Here is a 13,333-nt window from a genome sequence, read left to right as displayed (position 1 = left end):
TGCTTATAAATGTTCTCTTCCCCATAATCCCTGCAGGTATTACTGACACTCAGCTCCCACTAACTGGGCTTGTCACTTTGCGATTCCACATCTTCAGGAGGGAAGGTACAGGTATTTAAGTTGATATCAGGAACAAACCAAGAGGAATACATAAAATGGCATACTGGTAAATGAAATAGTATTGGTCTTAGGAAAAAACTATTTTATTACTTAACAGCCTGTCAGTAAAAAAACTGAAAAACTAATCAGACATCAGGCTTCAGGGTGCAAGTTTGTGGTCTGTCAGGGTCAGCGAAAAGGTTTCTCCCCCTTCCCCTCTGTCAAAACACTGGTATAATTGGCTCCACGCATTAAAGAAAGTAGTACCTCTCCCCATGGCATGAGGCAATCATCAGTAGCCTCTGGAAACTGGGCTTTACCTCCAACATGCTTATGTGCTTCACATCGTACGTTCCCATTGCATGTTTGCTTTCATTTTGTTTGGTTTTAAAATATGTAAATTATTCGTAGGCTATAAACACATGTACATACTTGTACGTATTAGAGGTATCAAGCCAGGTGAAAAGTTTCTGCCTTTCACCTGTGAGGTTAAGCAGGTGAGTGGAAGCTGGTGTGACTTAGGTGTGGCTGAGGAGACTGATCAGCTGCACTTGCAAAGCCCTGCAAGCAACTGGACCCTTGCCACAACTGTACAGTTTAACCAGTACAAGCAGTGTCCAGCTGCAGCTACACATCTCTGTAAAACTAAGTTGTGAAAAATGAACCAAATTCACTCTGACAATAATTTACATTTTTTTATACAAAATGCAGGCAGTCTTCTGTAACACTTCTGAAGTTTTGTCCAAGGACTGCATTTGGCCTCTGATTTCTATCCCGCCAGATGTACAGATAGAGCAGCAGCCTATGGAACAATGATGTGTTCAAACACTGTCAGCCTGAGCCTTGAATTGGAAAAATTGGTATAGCTTCAGTGAATAAAGTACATATCACCAGCAACAATGGAACCAGGCTAATTTAATGACCTGAGAACCTGCCCTGTGTTTCCTCAAAGAGCTCTAAGTACTTCTTCTCTTCTGTTTTAGCATTGTTTTGCTATCATATGAATTAACACTAGAAGAGAACAAGAATCAGTGGCTGCAGAAGGTTTACCCCAAGTGTTCTCAATTGAACTGGTGGCAAAATTCTCCTTGTCAAGCATAGAAGTCCATCTGGGTCTGGAATGGTGTGCTTTCACGGGATTTCCTTCTTCCTGCAATTCTGTACAAATCACTAAGCATTTCCAGTCTATACGGTGATTTAACAAGAACACTCAAGTCCAAGTATTGGAACAGGAAAGGAATGTTTTTGAGTGGTACTGTTGATTTTCTTCCACCCATTTTCCACTTGCAGTCCCTCTTTGGTAGACTCACAAAATAAGAGCCTTTTGACCAGCAGCACTTGTTGTTGCTCCAGGGCAGAGAGCACAGGACAGAACCAACACGTGCTCCGTTGCCTGTACAGAGTTCAGATGTTATAAATGCAGCAGAAGCAAGACAAGCTATGGAATAGAAACCCAGATTTACTTTCTTCCCCAAGGACTCTCATACATTTGTTTCTCAGACAAACACCAACTTAATGTATTGGAACTGAGCTTTTGGCATCAGTATCAGTGGAGGATGGAAAACAATTCTGCCAAGGCCAGCAGAGTTGGGTGCCTCCATTGCAGCAAAGTCCTTGTGCATTCAGAACGGCAAACACCTTCTCTTCATGCAATCATGCATGAAAGCACCCGAGGGAAGCTGCAGGTCTTCAGGTTTCTCCTCTGTTATTAATATTGACCCAGCCACCTTTCAAGGTAGGAATTCATGCTGTCCATAAAACAACTTGTATTAGGGTAAGGTATCTTTTTGACATAAGGAAACCTGTTGGAAGATATCTGCCTGAAGTTCCTGAAACCTTCCACCTTGACTAAACTTAGCCAAGTGCAGATGAAACTTTGTCAGGAAAGTTTCAATGATGGTGAGTTTGCTACAGCAGACAACCTTAGTATTTTTTGCAGAGTATATTGTTAGATTCAACCTCATGAATTGTTCTTGCTAGTTTATTCATTTACACACAAAGATCTGGATACAGAGAAGAATAATATGTTACAGCCAGATAGATCACAGAATCACAGAATATTCTGAGGTGGAAGGGACCCAGAAGGATCAAGTCCAACTCTTAAGTGAATAGCCCATATAGGGATCAGACCTGCAGTCTTGAAGTTAATTAGCACCATGGTTGGTTTGGAAGTATGAAGTGGTATTTATAATATTGTTAATTATCCTTCATCTGTAGAGCTTTCTGATGACTAGTAAAGACTGATTTTTTTCGAGCCCATGAGCTAAGATGTTAAGGTTGTGAGTCCAGTCTACAGTAGCTTGATACATAACTGTTTTCTGAACACTTTTAAGATAGCTTAATTCCCTCAGAAATGCAAAGCAATTATTTTGTTGGCTCTGTTGTGTGTTTGACAAATCAATACACACTGACAACATGATCTTCAAGTCGCATAGATGATCTTTAAGATTGCGTCTGAGCCTCTTTGATCTCCTTACCTAAATGCTGCATCTTTGTGGAAAGATGACGCAGCCCAATCCTAAGGCCATATCCTAAGGGATATGCATTAAGACTTGTAGACCCACATAAAAAAAAAAAGTCTCAAGAGAAAAAGCTTTGCAGTGCGTGCACTAGGCATGTGAGGAAATGCTCAGCAGGATATGAAAGGGTTTTGTTCTCCCCTTTAGGAATAACGACAGCTCCATTGTAGTAGTGCACTCTTACTCAGACAAAGTTCTGCCCTGTTTAATGTCATCCAGAATACGAGGACTGATGAGTTCTAGTGAAATAATGAAACAATATGGTGATGTTCTGTCTGAGAAGGAACAGGTTTACTACGTCTTTGAATAACTGAAACCTGCAGACCAAAACCATACATACACAGCTACGTAACCTGAGAACATGCAAGCCAGTGGCTATTCTGCCCTGATTCTCCATGTAGACGCTTTCTATCATGAAATACATGATATCACATTCCAATCCATCCACAAATAGTTGCTTTTAAAATTTTAATGTCATTATGGCACCTGCCCTATGCTTTTGACAGCAGTTTGCTTCCCTTAGCTGGGGCAGCAAACCGAAACATGGTTCAGTTCTGTAGCCTCAGCTCATTAACGCAAATCAATCTTCAATGGCTAATTTCAACTAACACAGCAGGCTGTGAAGGATGAGGATGGAAAGGTGGCCATGCTCTCCTTTCCATCTCTGCTGGAATAGGGGCCATAGTCTCCCGCAAAAGGACACAGCAGTGGCTCCTTAAACTACCCTAGTGAGCACCAGGGCTATCTTATAGCAGAGGCCATCTGAGCACACCCTGAGGGCTCACCACTCTCCCTGTGAAGAATGAGTGCAGACAGCTACTGTACCATCAGTTTTCCTCTTACCTTACCCCATGCTGATTTCCCCATACAAACAGGCCTTTGGCTGCCCTTTAGAGTCTGCTTGCTCCAAGGATATTAGCTGGTCAACTTTAAAACTCTGAGGAGTAAGAATTGGCATGAAAGATCTCTGTTATTTACAGAGACTGCTTCTGGACCTTAACCATATTACAAAGCTAAACAGAAAATCTTGCAGACATCTGGGAACCAAAATTTTTTGGGTCAAGCTGATTTGTGTTCACTGCAACCTACTTATGATATATTTAATTAGTCCATACTTCAGGGCTGCTGTCAATCAATTTCCTCTGTTGATTGGCCACAGATGGAGCTGCGGTGCTGGGGGAGGTTGTAGATATTCCTGGCACTATTGAGGAAGATCAGGATGCCTTTTTCACACTCTCAGGGTTAAACCTGTCACCAGACTCAATAGTAACAAGCTAATGGTCTGATAATAACACATTTCAGGACAGAATTTTAGTTCAGGAAATTAGCTGGGAATATCCTTCCTCCTCTGGAGACTGGGGCATGGCCCACGGTCCCATAGCTTCCTGGAAACATCCGGAAACATCACCTAAGAAATTGCTGCTTCACTCAAACTATGATGTCTTTTTATGTCATCTCTTCCTTACCCGTGGCCACACGTTTAGAGGTTTAGAATTGTTATAACAACTGTGAGGTCTTTCACTCAAAGGTCTCAAAAGGTGTATTACAAATTTGGGTTAGTCTATATTAGAGGACTTTCTGCAGATGTAAGACACTGAATTTCACAACACAATTGGTCCCTCTATATTCCTCCTTTCCTAAATTAGTAAGAGGTCACAAATGAACCTGGGAGGCACTTCATCTTTCCGAAACTAAAATAAGCTTAATTTCTAGGTTTAGAGTACGTCAGACAAACAATGCATGTGATTTTATTTCCTGTGGCAAATGGACAGCTGATGTTTTTCTTCACCAGGTCTTTTCCACTAAAAGACCTCAGAGGAGCAGCCTGCATTACAAATGGTAGAGAAAAATGATGATCCTAATACTGTCTCCTGATTCCAAATAATGATTGCAAGGCACATACATAACTTCTTGGCAAGGATCCATTTGTCAAAATAAAAGAAGCCAACTGCGTAAGGGAAAGAGACGATAGATCTTGACAAACTTGTAGATGCTAGCAAAAATGTAAACAAGAAGTTGCTGTGACTGATGTATTAATGTAACACTGCCAGAATACTAGCTTCAAAAATTAACAACTGTTGATGCTTTTGTGACTAGTCGAAAGAGCAAGTGTCATGATTTCTGCTATGTTTGACATTTTCTACAGTTTCTACTCAATTTTAATCTCTATGTAATACTCAATGCTCGGCTTTCTACAAGAAAGACAGAATAAGTAAGATTCCCACAAATGGGATAATACATTTGAAGACAGCTGACCTAAGAAAAGAGATAGCAGAGATGAAAATTTCTTGACATTTTTATGAACTCATCATTTTTGCCATTTAATATATAAAAAGAAAAACCTATTTCCACTGATTGATTACTTTAATGAATAAATGTACTCAATGATTTGGTGGCTTGAGTGGATTAAATTTCCCTTGCTGGCAGGAAATGGCCTTGAATGAAAGTGTTTTGAGGGTTTATTCATTTTTCCCCACAGAAAAAAAAAAAAAAAAAAAAAAAAAAAAAAAAAAAAAAAAAAAAAAAAAAAAAAAAAAAAAAAAAAAAAAAAAAAAAAAAAAAAAAAAAAAAAAAAAAAAAAAAAAAAAAAAAAAAAAGATAGAAAATCAGTCTGAATTTCAAACCACTTTGATCTCTGGGTAAATTTTATAAACCATTGTCTGAACCTCTGTGAGCTCCTGTGAAGTAAAACCCAATTACAGTACCCCAGATTATGGGCTCAAATAATTCTAAACCAGATTTTTCACATCATCACTGATGTGCTGAACAACACCCAGCAGCTTATAATCATACCCTTCTTCCTTTTCATTATTCTTCCTTGCTGTAATCATTTCAAATTATCATCATCACATAGGCCTTGCTCCTCACCTCCACAAAATGCTTTCCAAAACGGCAGCAAACAAAGAATCAACTGGGGAAAAAAAAAAAAAAGTCTGTCTTGCCATGTATGGATTTGACAAGTTTTGGACGAAGAGAGGAAGCAAGACTGAAGATCACTGCAGGGATCAATGGGGAAACGTAGGAGAGTTCATTACAAAAACCTAAATTTAAAAAAAAACCCAAACCACCCTAACACCTAGGAAAAGGAGAAAATGTGTCATTTTACAGAGATGCTGGATGACAGGACAATCTTCTATTTGCAATCCTGTTTTCTCCTGTTAGATCCATTATCAAATACATGGGTTATGGTGCAACATAACCTGAAGTTCTTAAATTCATAAGCTTTGTGTGTAATTCCTTGCTGCAGTCCTGAGTCAAGCATTGTGTGCCTTAGTAGTGAACTATCATCTGACATCTCCATGCTAATACAGATTTTCCTTTGGGTGATGAATGCACTAATGTCAAACAAACACACTTGCCAAAAGCTAAATTTCTTCTCTCAAAGGAAGCTTCTCACAACCAGCGTTTGTGTTGGCCTGGGTCTGTAACATATATCCCAAACACATTTTACCTTTAAGAGTTGCTATAATGGAAAACAATGCATTAAAAAGTTATAAAACGTATTGCTTTAATTTAAATTTTATATTTTGAATATGTTTGTTTACTTTGTAGATGTAGGTCTCCAGCAACTAAAAGTTGAAAGAGACTGGATAAAGAGAAGCAAAGAACAAATGTAACATTTACTTTCTCTAGCAATACTGGCTTCAAGGGGCTTTCCTGCAGATAAACCTTGTGACTGCACACATATGAAGAAGAACTCAAAGTATGGTGAGTCATTAGCTCCATTTTTTCATTTCTCTGGTTGTGACCTGATGTTTTCTCCTGTTATCTTTATGCAACTTGTCTCAAACCACATTTGCAGGAGGAAGGGTTTCTAAGCTTGCCTTTGAGGCTGGCTGCTGCTCAGTGAAGGGACCCTCCTGGCATTCATGTGTGTGTAAATACACCTGCCTATTCATGCTGTCAAGTCTTTGTGGCTTTTTTCTCATTTTCCTGTTCTGCAACACTTCCTAGTGAGTGGTCCCTTTTAGTGAGTGGTTCCTCAATGACTCAAAAAGATGAAAAATGTGCGTGTGTGAAATACTTGACCATCCCTGTCCTATTAGAGAAAATGTACAGATGCTCTAGCATGTGTCAGAGGGTTAGATTAGAAACAATTGAAGCCTGATTCCTCTTTTTTTACTTCTGATTTACTACTGCATTCTCTAAACACTAAAAGATATAACACTGCAGGTTTATTCAAACTGAGATTTTCCCATTGCCCTTCTCAAGAGTCCAAACTATTCCACTAACTGATTCAGTAGGTAAAGCAATTGAAACTAAAGCATTTGCTTCCCTGTAACTCCCAACTGATACAGAGACACCAGCAGCAGTAGTTTAGAGAAAAGTCTAGAAAAAAACATGTTTTCCACCATTTGTTGTCTAGAGATGTGCTGATGGGTTTAGATTAACTGGCAACAAAAACCAACTTGCTTCTATGGAAGTGCTCTAGCCCTGGATATGATAAACTTCCTAAGATCCTTTGTATAGACTTGTTTTATTCATGCTAATAACTCCATTAGAATGACTGACTGTAGAGTATCTGTGTCCTTAAAATCTAAAGAATATTTGGTAATTAAAGTAAGAAGAGGTGCACCAGTTCAGGAATTCTCACACCACAGGAGGAATCCTAAATGCATCTGATTGCAACTCAAACTGAAGAAACTTTTTGTTTGAGAAAGAAAAAGCAATCGATGACCACTCATGGCTTTCTTACAACTATCATTAAAAGGAAAAAACAACAACAAAAAAAACCACTATAGGAAGGACTATTTTCAAAATGTGGTTTATTCTTAGAGCCCTGTGAGACTCACCTATGACATTAGCATAATCTGATAGTGATATGACATCTCCTTTCAAATCCATCCTTTCCTCAAGGACATCAGGAGAGGTGAAAGCTGACAGCATTTCTGTTACACTGACAGAGCTGTGGGTCAAGCAAGCACCACACCAGTTTACATGAGGGCTGAATTTGACCTTGTGTCACAACAGCTCCCAGAGGATCCTGCAGTAAGCACTGATGTATTCAAGGCTGTACATACTGGCATTGCAATGAGATCTCCACTTAAAGGGCAACGTTGAGGGCATCTTTCATCCTGGGGCATCACAGAGCATTGGAAAGATGTTCTGCTACAAAAAATTTGCGACAAGCTGCCATCGTCTCCTGCAGGGCAAACACAGGAGTCTACGGTTGAAGACAAGCCATCAGAGCCTGCCTCAGGTGCTGACAGCGCTTCCTTAACACATCCACTTCTTTAGCACAAGCCTTATTCTCAACAACAGCTGCTACTGATCGAGCTGTTACTGATCGGGCATCTTCTCCTTGTCGGCTAAAAGGCAAAAGCAAATCTGTCAGAAACAACGTGGCCAAGCATCTTGTGGGCAGAGAGCTAGATCAGCTTCTAGTCCGCTGACTGCATCCTCATATCCAGTACAGCGAGCCAAATGTGCTTTTGTATAGGCCTGAGGAAGACCAATTGATCTTTTGGAGGCAGGAGAGAGAGCTGTGTGATGGATGGGCAAGGTTTGCTTCCAGCCACCTGACCTGCCTGCCATCTAGTGTATGTTCAGGACATACCTCCAGCTCAGAACAGCATAGCTGGAGAACAAAGAACAGAATAAGTCTGTTCTAACATGGCATGTTACTGATAGCATATCCTGAAATAGCTTAGCCTTTTCATCCCAGGACTCTGTATTTGTACATAGGGCAAACCCCCTAAAAACAGCTTCTTGCCAGCAGCGATTCACTTACAACAATCACGTTTTCAAAAGCACAGCAGACTAAACCCAGCACTTACTTAGCAGTAAAAGAAGTGGATTATATTTTCAACAACCAAATGTACCACATTTACACATGGTAAACTAGGTGTAGCATTCTAGGTATACTACTTTTAAAATCAGTTATCTACTTTATTTATTTAGCTGTCAGGAGCAGAACTGCTTGTGCTGCATATGCACAACTGCTGAATAAACCAGTGGTCTTCTGTCACACCAAACCCTAGCATCCAAGTTGGTATGTCAGACACCAGTTTGTTCCCTTCTGTGCCAATCAGCCATTTTTTGTAAGTCTTAATTTCCACACACCCATCAATGCCAGTTGTTTTTCTTTAATGACATCTTCTAATTTGGAAGGCGAATGAGTAATAAGGGTTGTAAATTTGACTTAAGAAATGAGGATGGAACTGAGAGTAGAATATGTCTGTACAGATCTCTCAGTAAATTCTCTATGCAGGTCCATATTTTCCTGTCTCAGGAAATCAAATTTGTGGCAATCAGTGCCTAAGAGTTGACTCTTTCCTTGTTGAACAATAAAGTTACCTGGGCTTTCTATCAATAAACACATGCAAGGGCGTATTACTGATGCAGTCTTTACAGATGTGTAAGAATATATACACACTCTGTTGATTGGTCTCCAAATCCATAGAAAATAGTCAAAGTTATTCTGGAATTATCAAGCCCAGTCTGTCACCGATATTCAACAGTTGTTTAATTCCAAAACTGAGTCATTCTGTTTTTCAGATCCAAATGCAGACCTCCCTATGAGAGACAAAGTTCAGGGAACCCCAGGCTATGAACAAGTGAGTCAGGTCTGGGAGCACTCTAAAAACAGCCACGGCAGTGCAGAGCTAATTGCCTCCTACATGGGCTAATTAGCTTTTATGCAGCAGTGCAGTAAAGCAGCTATCCTGCCTGTGGATCTGGCCCTTAAATCACTGTAGTGCCCAGACAGCACTGTGACTTGCCATCATCTTCCAGGGAACAGAAGTGAAAAAGAACCAAGTCGATTTTATAATGGTCAGTGATGAATCCTGTTGTCACGCCACCTGCAGTGAATGTACATACATGCATTTTAGCGCTAAATTAAGACATACATGTGCATGAGATCAGTCTTCTCAGAAGTATGAAAAGTTTCCCTTGCCCTACTTTTGGTGATGCGCCATCACAGCATTATTATCACAGCAACTTTCCCTTCCCTGTTTCCTTCAACATGCACTTAGGCTGAAATCAGCTGCTGGGACAGTAACATCTCCGAGTCACTGCCTGCAGAAAGGCTTCTAACTAGAAGACCTTTTGTTAGCGTAACCTAGTGGAAATGAGACAAAAAAAGAAAAAATTGTCATGCCTCTTAATTTTAAAATATTGCTTTGGAGTTGTTTTCTGCCTGACACATACAAGAATGGCTAAATTTTAACATGGACCTGGGGCTCATGTTTCTGTTATAGAGCACAGGGTTGAGCAGAAGAAAAGGGAAGCTGAAGCAAAGGAGAGATGGCTGTTACAAGAACCATTCTTTTCATGTGTTCGATTTTCCAAGAGCACTTGAAAAAAAAAAAAAAAAAAAGTCAATTTCCTCTTTGCTTCATTCAGCCACTGCAGAAACCAGGAACAAATCTGGATCTCTTAGTTTGGCCACACACGTTCCCCTCATCTCAATGAGAGGGGTAACAGCAACAAGGTCTCAGCCTCTTTTTCGTTGTTTTTTTTTATTTTGCTCTTAAGCTAAATGAACAGCCTGATCACACAGACCGTAGATCAGGCAGTATAAAGGGTATGACCCACAAACATTTAGCCAGTTTGCTACACACATTTAAAAACTAATCATGAAACCTTCCTGCAGCACCCTGGTATTAAACCATTGCTTGGGGAATTTTTATGAGGTTTGGATTAGGAAGGTCCTACTGGCCCTGTTAGTGGGAAATAATGTGGTATACTTACATTTTTATTTCAACAACTGTGTAAAAGTGTCCATTGCTCAAATCTGCCTCCTCCTCTTCCCCAGGGGTACCTGTGAATAAAAAAGTATTAAGGCCATTGTAATTCATTGTGCAAAGCAAGGACACAAAATGCAGAAAGTGAAGAAAGATCTGTTCACTTCTGTTTTGGGGTAAGGGGATAAAGGCGTGAAAAAGGGGGTCTCCATGTGCTGGGGAACAGGGCTGAGGCAGGAGTGGTACACACAATTATAACCTAGGCCTCCCTGAGGAAGGGTACTGCGGGAATACAGATGCTGTTGCTGAAGTTGAGAAGTGGGAAGGAAAACTGGAATCAAATTGTAACTGCAGTGGGTTCGAGGCACAGGGTAGAAAACGTTTCCCATTTGTATAAAATATAGATTTGTATGTAAATATTCAACAATAACTTCCGTAGTAATGAATAAGAAATAAATTGCTTATTTGATGTATGATAAAACCATTATTCTGCACAGATGAGGCAGATGACAATTGATTTATATTGTCTTGCAAAAGCTTCAGACAATTAAGGAGAAAACTGTTCTGAGACTTATTCCATCGACAAAATTCTGGTACAGCTAACAGCAATATGATTCACACAAGGATCGTCTGGCATGTAAAGCTCGTTTTAACAGATACCAACGTGACATACATAAAGCTGTCAGGCTTTCTCTAAAGGACAGTCATCCACTTCATGTTTCAAGTGCCAAATTAATTATATTTGACATTTAATTTATAACCTAAGGTATTTTAGATTTGGAACTTGACTATGATAACAGCAGATTAGAGCAGGCCTCCATTTGACAGAATCGATTTTTCAATTTATTTTCCTTGTATGTGAGGGCCTTGATTCGGATTTTTGTGTATCTAGCTCGCATACAGGACAGTGATACCTCTAAGCAAAGAAGGCTTCGTTCACCTCCTCCCCCAGCCATTCCGTGGTGAATTCTTTTCCGCTTGGAAGCATGTTTCTTCTACAGCCTTAATCACAAAGCTCCACCTAATGGAACGAGGGGAGAACTGCACAGAAAAAGAAAGGGAGAGACGCTACTAAACTCTGCTATCGAGGGAAAACATAAGCAGTTAATTTCCTCCACCTAATTTATAAAGTCTCCCTTTCCAAGGTCTTTCACACTTCGAGGTGGGATAAAGTTATAAAGGGGAGGGCGGGGAACCCCCAAAGCGAAAAACCTCGCAAGCAACCCCATCCTTTACCCTTTCATCTGACTGAAATTATAACCTTTTTATTTTAACTGATAGAATTTTTACTCCAGTCTTTCACACCGGTAAGTTGCACCTTATAGGTCCCAAAGTATTTAAAAATTAAAAATATATAAAATAACCTGTAAATGTAGGTATATATTTACTGCTAGATGGTTTATAACCAGCCAGGAAAACCGCTCAATAATGGAACAACCAATTAGCTTCTTAAAAAATTGGCAGTATATTTCTTTCAATTTCTCCACTGAAAATGAAGGCTTTCTGTACAATTTTAGATCATTCATTGATATCACACACATGGAACACTACTGGAACACTAGCATTTCAAAATATTGCTAAGGGAAAGGAGCTGAAGAATTTAAAAAACTTTGCAAAGATCAATGCCATTTTCAAGGTGGAGCAATTTTTTTAAAGTGCTTTGCAGATGTTAATATAAAAGATCATTCAAAGTCCTCCAGAAGCTTACAAATTCAGTCACAATCTCAGATTTGCTCTGCCACCAGAGGAAGGCTCGGTGTCCACTTTCAGACTTTTTCTGCAACAGAAGGTACAAATCTAAATGTCACCTTGTATCAAGATAAAGTGTTTCACTGGAGAAACAGGACATTTGTCAGGATCATCTTATTTGAGATGACTAACGCAGTGACAGCCCTGAGTTTGTATTGTAAAATTGTCAGTAGTAGGACAAGACTAGCTCATTCTTTCTGGCAAAAAAAAATGTTAGTTTGGTATTTAATAGTCTTCTGTCAAGAACTGCACTTTGATACTCTGCACAATTAGACTTGCCATGCTAAAATTGTTTTAATTCCTAACATTTATGGTCAGCTGTAGAAGTATGACATCTTCAGCAAACTTCCATTGGAGAGGTGATTAAATCATGTTCTCATCAAATCTCAAATACAATAATGTGCAGTTAGATCAGGCTATTTCATGGCCAGCTGAGATTTTGTGGGGTTTATCTCTTAACTTCATTACTGCCATTAACAGTGGTGATTAGAATGATTTTCTTAACCCTACTTCTATCCCTCCTCTTCCATTGATGCCCTTGGGTAGCAGCTTGGTTCTGTCTGTTCTCCCTTGGTTTCACAAGACCCCTAGTGACGGAGCTTTCCCCAAAACTTTAGCTTCTCTGCTAAATTTAGCTACACTTGGACGATGAGCTCACGATTTAGCAGGTGGAGGAAGGCGGGACTGGTGTATGCATGGATAAAAGCAGTGCAATCTCATTAGCCCTGATTCCTGAGAACCCCTGGGAGAAGGGTCTGTGTGGGTCACCTGAGGGCATCGCCCAGGGGCACATCAGGGCAGCTCATTGTAGGACATGGGGTCGAGGGGCCTGGAAGGCCAGGACACTGAGAGCGGGGGCTCTCGGGAACAAAGCCGGAGCGTTTCCAGGGAAGGGCAATGGAGCTGGTGAAGGGTCTGGAGTGCATGTCCTGGCAGGAGGAGCTGAGGGAGCTGGGAGGGAAGTCTGGAGAAAAGGAGACTCGGGGAGACCAGAAAGGAGGGTGTAGCCAGGCGGGGGTCGGCCCCTTCTCCCAGCTCACAAGGGAAAAGACAAGAGGACATAGTCTTCAGCTGCGCCAGGGGAGGTCCAGGTTGGACATTAGGAGGAATTTCTTCATACAAACGGTGAACAGACATTGGGATGAACTGACCAGGGAGGCGGGGGATTCGCTCTCCCTGAAGGTGTTTGATGAAAGGCTGGACGCGGCACTTAGTGCCATGGTCTGGCTGACCAGGTGGTAGTCGGTTGTAGGTCGGACTTTATGACCTCAGAGGTCT

At 40.5% G+C, this 13,333-nt stretch overlaps 1 long non-coding RNA gene across 1 annotated transcript; it reads right to left on the bottom strand.

The window, feature by feature from the left end:
* Positions 1-1,137: 1,137 nt before the first annotated feature.
* Positions 1,138-13,249, bottom strand: LOC114065666. The gene is made up of 3 exons (XR_003573023.1): positions 13,046-13,249; positions 10,314-10,383; positions 1,138-1,537 (listed from the first exon to the last, which is right to left on the bottom strand). It is a non-coding gene; the product is annotated as an uncharacterized LOC114065666 (long non-coding RNA).
* Between the last annotated feature and the right edge of the window lie 84 nt (positions 13,250-13,333).

Source organism: Empidonax traillii, unplaced genomic scaffold, assembly GCF_003031625.1.
Source record: "Empidonax traillii isolate 1590-97213 ecotype Southwest subspecies unplaced genomic scaffold, ASM303162v1 scaffold686:size905440, whole genome shotgun sequence".
NCBI lineage: Eukaryota > Metazoa > Chordata > Aves > Passeriformes > Tyrannidae > Empidonax > Empidonax traillii.
The sequence above is the reverse complement of the archived record's forward strand: the minus strand, read 5'-3'. Positions and strand labels throughout refer to the sequence as shown.